We start from the raw sequence: 13,901 nt of genomic DNA on the forward strand, positions 1-13,901 counted from the left end.
AGTGTTTGAAAGGATCAAAGCAGTCGACTAGAAGGGGGTGAATAGGCGACTACAAAATTTTAAGATTTCTTAAAAGTTTTGACAGGTTCAGATAATAAAAGTTCTCTAGATTTGCAATCTATGGTGAGAGCAGCCTTTATAATGTCACATGCTAGCTAACAACAAAAAAAGCAAGAGCAACAAGCTAGATAACAAGAAGAATATATAGGCCTGAGCTTGCATCAGAGGCGACACCAGACCGACCTCGTCAAAGTCACGAAGGCGGCTTGGCCTAAGCTTGCATTGCAGGGAGAATCGTCTGTGAGTGACATGGGGCGGACACCTCTCACTGGGAGGTGACAGGTGGCTGAACCGGATTTGCTGGTGAACGGCTGGGCCCCCCTCGGCCCTAGGCTTGATCCTCAACACCTTGCCATTGAACATCCATCAGCACAGGAGAGGAAAGAGCACTGGTGGGATATGGGGTCTTCGGTACAACGGTGATTATTGCCTTAGAGGTACCATGGAGATCTCATATCTCTCTCTCTAGGATGTACATAACTAGACAATTCTTGGTTAACCAATAATATTAGTCCCGCCAATCCATAATATTGATTTAGTACAAATTAATAACTTCCATAAAAGTATTATGATATATCATATAATTTATTTACATTGCACTCAAGTGCATACTGAAAACTGAATTACACAACAACAAAACTCCACCCTGAGGCGAGCTTAATAATTCTTAGCCAAGCTGAAAAACCGATTACAATAATTTAACACAAAGTTCACAAGGATATACGAATACCATGTACTCCCTCCGCAAACTTGCAACACTTGTTTAGGATCGGAGGTAATAGCAAATAGCACCACGCCATCACAAAACCCAGTAGTCCTTTATTTTTTTGAGAAGGTCACCAGTACTTGTACTACGGAGTATGTATCTTCCGTCTCCATCGCAACATTCCGATCAACCCAACAGCAGACAACGCCACAGTGTATGTACTTCTAAAAGAAAACGCCCCCCTACAAAAGAGATAGAGGACACGACCGTGAGCAAACTTGCTGCTGGTATGGAGACGAAATAAATACTTATTTCGTACTGAAATGAACAGAGTGATTACTAAAACTGAAAGCATGAACAGCTAGAAAGTGGTAATAGTGAACCATACCTCCCACATAGCTAATGAAATGCCGTGATAACAGAGAACCACTTCAAGTTTACTCATCGTCATTCTCTTCATCGCTGTCGTCTTCTATTCCCATGATAGTTACTCTGAGGCGGTTGCGGTGGGCATTTGTTTCATTCCTTATGGCAACTGATGCAGCCTTATATTCAGAATATGTGGCTCCCACCGTGTCCAGACGAAATTTTGCATCTTTCAGACTTGCGAGGTGCGTGATACCAAAATAATACCCACTGTCTGTTGCCACTGAAAGCGGAACATCAAGCTTCTCAAGATTTGGCAATGCCCCTTCCAGAAATAGAAAGTTAATCGCAGCAGCAGTGCTATACGAAAGACGAAAGTGCAACTCCTTCAAACATTGGAATCCTCTACCTTGCACAGCAAGTGTTCTCCTTTGCCCTCGCTCCAACCAAAGTTCCAGATAAAGTAAACCAGGAAGCTCTCCAAGCATGTGAAGTTCCTCCTGTGTTACGTCAGTGACAATAAGTAGCAGGTATGTAAGATTAGTGAGTGCTGGTGTAATCCACTTTGGAATTTTTGGAAAATAGTAGCTTGTGGTCGTCCCAAATATTTGGAGTGAAGATGGCAGAGGAGACCAAGATTCTAAGAACTCGAGGGAAGTTGAATCTTCACTGGATATCCAGAAACATTGGAGTTTGCATGTTCCAAGCTTACATACAGAGGAGAGTAACATATCTGCACACCTATTGTCTGCATCATCCAGATGCACATGGAGTTCATTCAAAGTATTCAGATTCCCGAGCTCCTCCACTGCACCAACTGAACTGAGGGAAATATTAAAGCCTGAGACTACTTGTAAGCTCCTCATATTCCCAATTCCGTTTGGTACCTTCATTCTCCCATATCTATATCTGTATCTATATGGGCCAGTTTCAGTGAGCAGATGTTGTAGCTTAATGAGCTGATCAATCCCAGCAGGCAATTCATCTATGTTTGTATTCCTAAGATCTAGCGTCTCTAGCCCATCTAACATCACAATTCTTGGTGGTAGCTCTGATATGTATGTGTTCTTAAAGCTGACAAACTTTAGCTGGAATAGCTTGTCCATAGGGCTCATGTCATACTCCTTAACATCCTCACAATCTTCAAAATCTAATACACGTAAAGCTTCAAATTTAGCAAGACTGGGCAAGTGTTTGATGCAACCTGATCTTGTCACTGTCAGAGATCGAACATGGCTCAGATCTTCATTTTCCAAACTGATGCAACCTCCTGGTCAATGTCCTGGATTGATAGTCGTCGAATAAAACCTTGGCGATTTGCCAGAACTGTTTGCCCGCTGCCTACCACAGTGATGAAATTCTCTTCGGCTGATTTGGAAATAAGAAGTTCAAGCATCATGTCGTGCACTCTACAGGCACGAGCCTTACCATCATGGCCAATGTCCACTGGTTGGACCATGTTTTTATTGATAAGCTCATAGAAGTACTTCTCGGCAACATCCTTTTTGCTCTGTCCACGCTCTTCAAAGATGAAGCCTTCTGCTATCCATCGCCTGACTAACCTCTCTTTGTCAATGACATAATCCTCAGCGAAAATACTTAAATACAACAAGCAAGTCTTGAGGTAACCAGGAAGAACATTGTAGCTCAAGGATAATATATTTTTCATTCCCTCTAGACTTTGGTTTCTGCTCAGGTCAGAACCAATCGACCTTTTCACCTTCTCCCACTCTTGTTTGTTAATTGGCCCTGTTGCCAATAAACGAGATATACTGTTAATTGCCAAAGGCAGGCCACCACATTTTTTCAAGATCTCATCCTTGATCTCTCTCAGCATATCAGGGCAACAATCCTCAGAGCCAAATATTGTTTTGAGAAACAAACTTTCAGAATGAAAACCATTTAACGGCTTCATTTCATAGACAAGGTCATCAGTACTAAGGGAACATGATCTTGCTACATCAAAAATGCGTGTAGTAGCTATAATCCGGCTAGAGCGGTTATTCTCTGGAAAAGCACACTTGATATTATTCCATGCTGATATAGACCATACGTCATCAACAATGATGAGATACCTAATAGATAGAATGGAGAATGAGTTTGATTAGATAAAGTAAATGACAATGAAACTCCAAAATTGTATACTCTAGCTACAGGTGCTCAAATACTTAAATCATGCTTACCACTTATGTTTCCATATGAATCTTACAATAATGGGTATTGTCGGGGATATACCCCGCGGTATAAACCGCCGGATGTATGACCCGGCTAGAGTTTGGCGATTCACTGACAACCCACTTGGACATGGCGGTTTACGGTTCATTGGTAATCCGGCAGGCGGGTCAGAGGAGCGACAAGACCCGGTGGCCCAACGGGCGGTTTATGGAAGGCCGGATCATGCTATGGTGGGCCGGTTTAAGAGAAAAGGCGTGAGGAATATTTACTTTACAAGGAAGACCCGGACTTGTATCCGGTTTGTATTAGAAGGGAGACTAGTCCTAATCCTAATAGGACTCCACATGTAACCCGCCCCTTCAACATATATAAGGAGGGGCAGGGCTCCCCAAAGAGGGACAAGCTACAAGCAAGAAGAAACAATCTTAGGGCTAGACACAAAGAGGAGAGCCGGTTTACGGCGACTCCCTCATGATGATAATGAGACCTAGCCTCAAACAGCATGTAGGGTTTTTACCGGATGATGTTTCCCGGGGCCCGAAGCTGTCTACACCCTTGTCTTGCGTGTTGATCCGCCCTGCGTCTCTCGATTCCGCTCAACCCCTCTCAAGCTACCACATACTCCCTCCGTTCCAAAATAGATGACTCAACTTTGTACTAACTTTAGCACAAAGTTGGGTCATCTATTTTGGAACGGAGGGAGTAGATGCGTTGGCCTCGCGACTAAGTCCTCACACTAGGACATCTGCCGTGACAAAATCACGACAGTTGGCGCCCACCTTGGAGCCTGCGCACGGTGGTGTTGAGTTTTTGGAGGGATTTTTTCCAAGGTTTTGAGAAGTTTGCAATTTCCCGGACGAAGAGGAACCGGTTTGAAAAGATTGGCAGCAGCTTCAAGATTTATGATACGTGAAAAAGAAATTAGGGTTGCGAGCCACCTGCCGCTGCCGTCCTGTGGTTCATCTAAAGAGTTTTTTGAGCCGCCGAGACCAGCAGGGATCAAGTTTCTGTGGCGACTTGCTAAGAGAGGGGCCTGATGAATCTGCTGACTCACTTATGAAAGACCAGGGACTCGCCAAATACTGTTTTATATGAAACCAAGAGATTCCATGGTGGATTGCTGGCTGTGCGTACTGACAAAAGTATCAAGATGAGATATCTAACGAGCGATTCAGAGACCGAGGCGTCAAACCATCACAGTCAGAAAAATTGATTAGGCGGCTAGACGTCTAAGCATCATGGTGGTTGCGTCTGTGCACCGTCGTTGTCGTAAGCCGATCTGTCCGACCAGTAAAAGAACCAAGTCACCAAGACTGACAGGATTTCGGTTACGTGCGGCAGTGTTCGAGATTGACAAGAAATAGGCTATGGAATAATCCTCGAGATCTTTTTGCCATGGGCCCTCGCATACGTCCGCAGCGTCAGGCACGTACCTGACCGGCTAGTTACTACTGTCCCTCCGCTCGTGAAACCTAGCAGGAGCTGGCAGGTCAAAGTCCCAAGGTGAAAGTACTACTTTCCATTATGTTAAAGCGTCAAGTACAATTAGTTCAATCGGGCAAAAGCTGTGTGGAGTTTTGAAAAACGTCAAGGGAAAAGTCCACGTGAAGATGCGCTAGCTCGTTCCCAAAACAGTGCTAGCACTATTAATCCACGTATGGATCAAGACTACTGAGTGTTAGTGGAACATCACGTCAGACGTATATATATGTACGAGCTGTCTTTCTCGTCTGACTATGTCCAACTTTATCCAATACCAGTATCTGCGTTCATCCGGAAAATAAGTCAGGTGCCATCTGTTCTCAGTATTTTTAGCACGTATCAATTCTTTTGAGAACAATTACTCTGTCTTTTAATAAATTTTATGCAGAATGGCTATTAAAAGAAAAAGGGGTGGTATTACACCGCGGAGGCACGTTCGGCTATGCCGCGCAGCTTCACGGACACGCGTATCGCAGTCCGGTTTACATCAATGTGCCTGCCGACTCGCCCATCCGCACCGCCTTACAAACGCCACGGACAACTCGCCTGTCGGCGCCAGCTTACAAACGTCGCGGCCGATTCACCCGGCCGCACCGGTTTACCACGCCGCGGCCGGTTCATCCGTTAGCGATTTCAACTCCACCTAGCGATCATCAACTTCATGGCGGATTATTTCCGGCCTAGCACATCAGGTGAAATCTATCTAAAATATATTTTATTAGTGCATATTATTTTTGTCAAAGAGCAGTTTATCTTTGCCTTGGTCTGCAGTATTGTATGCAGGACAATTATTCATTATAAACGTGGTTTATACCATGGGTAAGAAGCACGCGCTGGCAACGTCCTGCCCGGTGTCCGTCCGTGCCACATTACACGGTGAATGGACGCGTGCAAGACGCCGCCCTTACGTACCGGTTTACATCAGCTTGCCGGGACCGTGCCTGCGTTTGACTCGCCCGTCCAACCGGTTTACAACACCGTGGCCGGTTCATCTGTCCAAGCCACCTCTAATATTGTGGATGTCTCTACCGTCCATTTATTGCGGCCTGGTCCACATCAACATACCAGGCCGCACCTGTCTGCATGAGCAAGTCACAGCTGGGGTAGCCCAGTTTTCTTTCAAAATGGAGGCAAATTGTCATATACTATCAATCGCCGTCTACACCGGATGGTTCAATGGGCAGGCGCACAAGTCGCCGCCACTATAGTTTGGTTAACTTCAAATCGCCAGTTGGAAGGAGCCATTGGCCGAGTTGCTGACATGGCTCATACGGGATCATTTATAACCCGCCGCAGTCATCACAACCTTCTGTGGATTCACATCGTGCTTTCAACACCAATGATATACAAGTTATGCCGGTTTATATCACGGTCGAACATGGAGAATCTAAAACCAACTCCTCGAGTCACCTTTGAGACTTGGGGGCTACGATGACACAACTCAGCAAATCTTGCCAGTTTCAGCAAAGTTAAAAACCCAGGACGATGGAGGGAAAGATAACCCGGTCCCGGAGGCTACTGTTATGAAAATTTAAAGGCTGTCGGAAAATTTCCGTCTTAGAAAGTATACAACAGTTACAAAATCCCGGCTCAGTGAAGAAGTTCCGGATCATCAGAAAGGATTCCGGTTTAAAATCCGGCTCAAGGGAAGACAGTCTCACTGAAGCTCTCAAGTATCCAGTTTACAATCCGGTTCAAGGGAAATATATTCTCCCACAAAGCTCTCAAACTCTCAAATCCGGTTTAAAAATGTCCGGTTCAAAAAGGAATTAACTTCTCGCAAGTTCGAGTTGAAAGGCTATCAGAAAATTTCCGGCTGAAAATGAAGATTCCGGTTTACAATCCGGTTCAAGGGAAAGATGTCTCCCACAAATCCTTGAAGCTCTCAATATCCGGTTCAAAATCCTGGTTCAAGAAGGATTTATCCCTTGCAAAAAGTTAAAGGGTGCCAAAGAAGACTTGCTGCCATGATGCACGGTCCAAACATGGGTATCATGCCTTATTGGCTTATCATATTATTGGTCACTTGGGGGTTTGGTCGTATCCGAACCATAGGCACGCCTCTTGATCGGCCTAGTGCCATAACATCATTGGGGGCCTTGGTCGTGTCCGAACCAACGCGACACCTTTTGATAGGCGACAGCCACCAGATAACTTGGGGACATGGTCAAGTCTAAACCAGTCACGCCTCTTGGTCGGCCTAAGGCCACAAAATCACTTGGGGGCTTGGTCGAACCCGAACCATTGCCACGCCTCTTGATCTGGCATATATGCCACGAATCATTTGGGGACCTGGCCGACTTGAACCATAGCTACACCTTATTGGGAGCTTGGTCGTGTCCGACCATGGTAACACCATCTGATCGGCTCAGTAAAGCCTCTTTTTGCAAATGGTCTTATCATTGCCTTTGCTTCCATATTTTTTCATAACTGTTATTTGATTTTTGTTGCGTTTTTTAAACCGACATTGTTAATCCGGTTCGACTGTCAACTACAAATTGACGGAACACGGTCAAATCTTAATCCGAAGGCCATCTGCCTGATTTGATTTTTTTTGTTACCATCCTATTATGGAGTAAACCGGTGTTTATCAACCCGGCTTGATTTTCAATTACAAGTTGTCAATACAGGATCAAGTTATAATCCGGAGACTATCAGCCCGGTCTGGTTTGACTACGAGTTGCCAGTATTATATATGGTTAAACTGGTGTTTATCACAACCCGGTACGGTTTATCATCAACCGACACAGTATAAAAGGAGTTATCATTACTCGAGATTGGGGTTATCACTCTTACTACAAAAAATTGGTAAACCAATGATGTGATTCAATATCACAGGTATGATATATTTCATTGATTATTCTTAAGTGCAGCCTTGGTTATAAACCTGGGTTATATGTTGGGCATTATGACCCGTCCGGCGGTAAACCGCCAGGACACTTTAAACTTGTTGTATGCAGAGACAGGTTGAATAAAGCATGATGATAAATTATCCGGTGTCTATTAAACCGGCCTGGCTTTAAGACGATAAGTCGCCAGTATATGATGGGAAATTATCCGGAGTTTATTAAACCGGCCTGGCTTTGGACTATACGTCGCCAGCATATATTTGGATTGCGCCATTGAAATCATGTGCTTATAAATGATTGGGTTATATTATTCAAATAGCCAAATTTTTCTGAATTTTCATTATGATATTAGATGAAATTTTCATACCGGATTATATTATCTTGAATAGCCAACATGGCTGGATTTTTATGGTTATTAGTAACCGGTATTATTGAGTTTTCAAAGTAGCTTTAGCGCAACAGTTATTATTTTATCAAAGGATATGATTTCTTCTACAATGGAAGGAATAGTCCCGAGTCGCTGCAGGCTCACGACCCGGCACTTGGGGGCTACATTATTCAAATTGAGATTACATGCAAGTCTCATGTCGCTGCAAGCATGCACCATGACACTTGGGGGCTAATGCAAAGTAATTTTCTGCTCATATTATTGAAGACCCGACTCATTACGTCATAATGAGATGGCCCTTGGGGGCTACCAATTGCTCCTGTCAACAGTTGAAGGTACAAAGCTTTTTATTCATTATATTGAAGGATCCACTGCTCAGTTGGTAAAAGCACAAGGCTCTTAACCTTGTGGACGTGGATTCAAGTCCCATGATGGGAGTTACATCATATGATGTTATTTTCATTGAAGTATATATTAAGTCCCAGCTCAATATTATCTTACTGAGCCGGCCCTTGGGGGCTACACACCATTCCTCAAATCTACATGATTGTACCTACAAAGTCCCTGCTCATTATTGCATAATGACCCGGCTCTTAGGGGCTACACTGGTTGAAGTTTTTATGAGTATAAGACAATTGCAAGTCCTAGGTTGCTGTAAGCATGATAACCCGGCACTTGGGGGCTACATAGTATGGAGTATTCAGTTTTTACTAGTCACTGGGATGAGCAACATGGATTTCTTATTAAGTGGCAGTATTTATATTGAAGCAAGTCTTAAACCATCACTTTGTTTTGCTCAAGACTTGGGGGCTACAGGTATTATATTATTATCGAAGAACTATTTTCAAATTCTCTGTTTTGAGCAAACTGGATTAACCCGGCGTCACCAATCATTATGACCCTGTGTCTGTAACCCGGCGTCATCAATAATCATGAACCGGCATTAGCAACAATCATGAACCGGTGTTGGCAACAATCATGACCCGGAATTATCAGTTTTTATAACCAGACAATGGTGGTAATCATAAACCGGCAAGTTTTACATCTTCAAGCCGGCTGGATATCAGTTGAATATTTCAGAGACTAATATTTTTGTCAAGTCAGAGCATTGAAGGCCGATTCAAATGGATTCTTTATTTACAAATATCTTCTGCAAGCAAATTGATTATGAAGATGGTTATTAACTTGGAAGGAAGAAATGACAAGGATTTAAGGATGATCAAGTGCCGGCTTACAAGTATATTTAAACCGGAGCACAACCCGACAAATTTGCTTTTGTTGTAGATCAGTTTAACATGGATGAATCCAAATTAAACTGGGGGCTAATGTCGGGGATATACCCCGCGGTATAAACCGCCGGATGTATGACCCGGCTAGAGTTTGGCGATTCACTGACAACCCACTTGGACATGGCGGTTTACGGTTCATTGGTAATCCGGCAGGCGGGTCAGAGGAGCGACAAGACCCGGTGGCCCAACGGGCGGTTTATGGAAGGCCGGATCATGCTATGGTGGGCCGGTTTAAGAGAAAAGGCGTGAGGAATATTTACTTTACAAGGAAGACCCGGACTTGTATCCGGTTTGTATTAGAAGGGAGACTAGTTCTAATCCTAATAGGACTCCACATGTAACCCGCCCCTTCAACATATATAAGGAGGGGCAGGGCTCCCCAAAGAGGGACAAGCTACAAGCAAGAAGAAACAATCTTAGGGCTAGCCACAAAGAGGAGAGCCGGTTTACGGCGACTCCCTCGTGATGATAATGAGACCTAGCCTCAAACAACATGTAGGGTTTTTACCGGATGATGTTTCCCGGGGCCCGAAGCTGTCTAAACCCTTGTCTTGCGTGTTGATCCGCCCTGCGTCTCTCGATTCCGCTCAACCCCTCTCAAGCTACCACATAGATGCGTTGGCCTCGCGACTAAGTCCTCACACTAGGACATCTGCCGTGACAAAACCACGACAGGTATGTTCTTTGCATTTTGCAATTAATATGAAAATCTATTGGAAGTCTCCAAATATTTATTTATCACTGCTACTTCTCTCCATCTATAGTCTTCATGCTTACAAAAACTGATGTTACGACATGCTGTTGGTAATTATGGTAGACCCCTTCCCAGAATTGCTTTCACAGAACCTCAGCAACAACTCTTGATATTTTGAGTGGTTTGAGTACATATTTTTAGATTTTGTGCAGTATTGTTAAATATGTGAAAATTTAATACTAAAGTTGTACTAGATCAGCGACAAGTAATATGGATCGGAGGGAGTATGACAGTCAGTGAATACATCCGAGAAAATGAAAATGTACAGTTGCAAATGTTCTGCAGAAAAGTAGAAATAAATCTGAAGTTACCTCTTATCTTGTAGTAGGCTCCTCAGCTTTTCAATAGATGTCATTTCATCCCAGTTTTCGATGCCTGTTGTATAACCCTTCGGATAAGGCACTTTATAGATCAGATCCTTGACTATTTTCTTTATCTCTGGCTTCTGTGAGATTGATACAAAAGCCATGCAATCAAAGTGCCCTTCAATTTTGCCATATACCTCATTCGCTAATGTTGTCTTTCCCAGTCCACCAAACCCAACAATTGACAACACCTTGCGATGATGTTTGGTTGAGCTATTTTCTTCTTCCACCATCCACTTGGCAAGATCATTTGTTGGACCATCGATGCCAATAAGGTTTTCACTAAAGCGAGCACCAAGTCGATGATCTCCAGCACCATGATTGGAGTTGCCACAAGAAATATCATCAAGCTTGTAACTACTCTTGAGATCTTTCACTTCCTTGATACGAGCCTTGAGGTCATCGATTTGGTTTGCAAATCCATGCCGATGCCCAAGTGTCTTGAGGCACCGAACAATCTTGCGGAAGAACTCCTTGAAGCCACGGTGGTTGCTGCCACTGCCAAGTTGGTGAATGAACTTGTCAAAGCAATCTTCAGTATCGTATGCCAGCTCCCTTAAGAGCGATATCCATGTCTTCACTTGTTCATCTGGATCTTCTATCATTGTGTACTTCTTGAGCGCACCATGCATGCTAGTCAGCTCAGCTTTGAGAGAGCGGATCTCAGTCCGCACCCCTTTCAGGCGTTTAAACTCATTGGCGAGTAGATCGGTGAGCTTCCCCAGCAGAGGGCCCAATGCTCCCCCAGAAGCACTCACCACATCCATCTCTCTCTCTACTCTTTGTCTCGGGACACAACACTCGTGTTTGTGTTTGTGCACTTGATGGTGTTACAAGAGCAGGAAGAGCGGCCAGTTGGCTTACTCGCATAAATACTACTGCAACCCCTCGTTAACCAAACTAACGACGACTCACCTACTGCTGTCCTTCTCAGGAGGATGGCCCACAATATTAATGTACGATCGGAGAGCAGGCAACATGGGCATCATTAAGAACAAGTTATATGTCAGGTTTAGAGCTGACCAAACAGAGCCAGATGTACAGTTAGTTACAACTTGCTGTCAGGGTGTGAACATATTAGACTCTCTCACTCTCGGTATAGTATTATGAGATGGGAAGGAGCAGTTTATGGCCATGATTGTAGGGAACTGCTCTGTGGTTGGACTGCATTGCCATTAATTTGATGGAAACCATTACTAGGTGATGTTTTATTAGAGGTAGGTAATACTACCTCCATCCTGGTTTACTAGTCCCCATCGTACTTTGAGGTTTGTTCAAGCTGTCATTTCTCTGTAGGACTTGACTATTTTAATCTTCAGTAAATGACACCAAATTGTTGAGATGTATGTAACATCAAAACATTAATAGAGTTTGCAAAAGAAAATCACCTTACTGGATTCCACAGTCTTGAGAGCATAAACGTACAAACATATTTCAGGATATGTCTCAAAATGTTACTAGTCAGTTTCAGCTGAGAAAAAAATTGAAGTTCCAGATGGTTTAGTTATGGGGGGCCACAGAGGCCAAAGAGTTGAAGATGTCCTTAGGATATACTCCCTCCGTCCGAAAATACTTCTCATCAAAACGGATAAAAAGAGATGTATCTAGAACTAAAATACGTCTAGATACATCCTTTTTATCCATTTTGATGACAAGTATTTCCGGACGGAGGGACTATTGTTTCTTAATCGCAACTTTGATTAGAGAATTCGGTGTTTAATACCAGCTCAATTAATATGGATCGGAGGGAGTAGTTATTTTCCCTTGCGTGCTGCCTCTTCCACAATCCAAAAGCTATCTAGGCTAATTCAACTCTAAGTTTAGACTGACTGAATACATCGTCTTACTATAAACTCTGATGATTAGAAAAAGGTGATGATTAGTCAGCAGTTAAGTCCTGACGTGGTTTGCATTCATGTGCACGCATCCCCTTACATTTGTTTTACCTCCACTTGGTGGAGCAGACAGCTTCCATTGACCTGTAAAGTCGTAATCGTAAGATTCCATGAACTTGAAATTGGCCAACTAGGATTATTCATTAACCATGGACTTGATTCATATTGGCCCGTTGTGATCAATCAGTTGGTAAGGAAGACACGGCAAAGTCTTCAATTTAAACTTGTAGAACTATAAATGGCCGGTCATGATTAATCAGTTGGTATTGATTTTATTTTCCTGTAAATGACACCAAATTATTGAGATGTAACATCAAAACATTACTGGAGTTTAAAGAAAATAATCACCTTATTTGATTCCACAGTCTTGAGAGTATACTGACATGTTCAGGATATATATCTCAAAATGTTATATCTATAGAATGAATTAGTTTCAGCTGAGGCAAAAAAAAAAGTTCCAGTTGTTGTGCATGTCCTTTTTTGGGGAGAGGTGGGAATGGGGGCCACACAGAGGCCAAAGAGTTGAAGATGTCCTAACAACACATTGTTTCTTAATCACAACTTTGATTAGAGAATTCTGTGTCTAGCAGTTCTTTTCCCTTGCAAACCGCCTCTTACAAAGTCCAAAATGTATATAGGCTAATTCAATTTTATGTTTGGACTGACTGAATACAACATCTTATTGTAAACTTTGATGATTAGAAAAAGGTGATGGTTACTCCACTTGGTGGTTAGAAAAATGTATATAAGCTAATATAATTTTAAGTCTTGACGTGGTTTGCATTGATGTGCACATATCCCCTTACACTTGTTTTACCTCCACTTGGTGGAGTGGACAGCTTCCGTTGACCTGAAATGAGTGTTTTTTATCATGCCACCATACCGATGCACATATATGTGTCTTAGGGTGTGTGTGTTAATTTCTTGTGCTACAAATGCAAATAAAATGCTACTAAAAATTTGAAAAATATTTTGTTGAAATTGCCAAGGCTAGATTTATTTAGATTGTACAACATCTACATATGGGAGGTAAACGCACCATCTCTAGAAATTCCATTTGGTTCCTAACCAAACACACCTTTACCGAACCATGCGTGATCTATCCAGCGGTCATGCACTAGAGTGGCGTTCTACACCGCTATAAGATGACAAAGTTAAAGGAATCGAACAATTCATAAGGCTCAAGAGACGTAGCTGGGAAGGATCGGACATGGGCAATGTGCCATGCCTCTACAAGATCAAGAGGATGACCACTCGAGGTACCGCACCGAGACCGGGATACGCCGCCGTACAAGCTGCACCAACACAGTGAGACCACGAAGCCAACCAAAAGTCCAACCATGGGCCAGGGCCCCAACAAGGTGAGCCGGGAGCAGGAAGCCACCTGGTCAAGAAGGTGATCCCTGGAACTCTTTGGATCCCATTGGAAGCAAGCTCTTGCATCGCCTGCAGAGCGACACGGGAAAAAACCCTAGTTCATCAACACCGCATCCACCTTCCTCACTCTTCCCCTCGCCGCCGCCGGGAAAAGCTCATGCGGTGTCAACAGTAGTGAGGCTGTCATGTTGTGGT

General features: G+C 43.4%; 1 pseudogene; it reads right to left on the minus strand.

Moving 5' to 3' along the window:
- Positions 1–1,203: 1,203 nt before the first annotated feature.
- On the minus strand, positions 1,204–11,201 carry LOC119349953 (annotated as a pseudogene).
- Between the last annotated feature and the right edge of the window lie 2,700 nt (positions 11,202–13,901).

The sequence above is a fragment of the Triticum dicoccoides genome, chromosome 1B (assembly GCF_002162155.2).
Source record: "Triticum dicoccoides isolate Atlit2015 ecotype Zavitan chromosome 1B, WEW_v2.0, whole genome shotgun sequence".
Classification (NCBI taxonomy): domain Eukaryota; kingdom Viridiplantae; phylum Streptophyta; class Magnoliopsida; order Poales; family Poaceae; genus Triticum; species Triticum dicoccoides.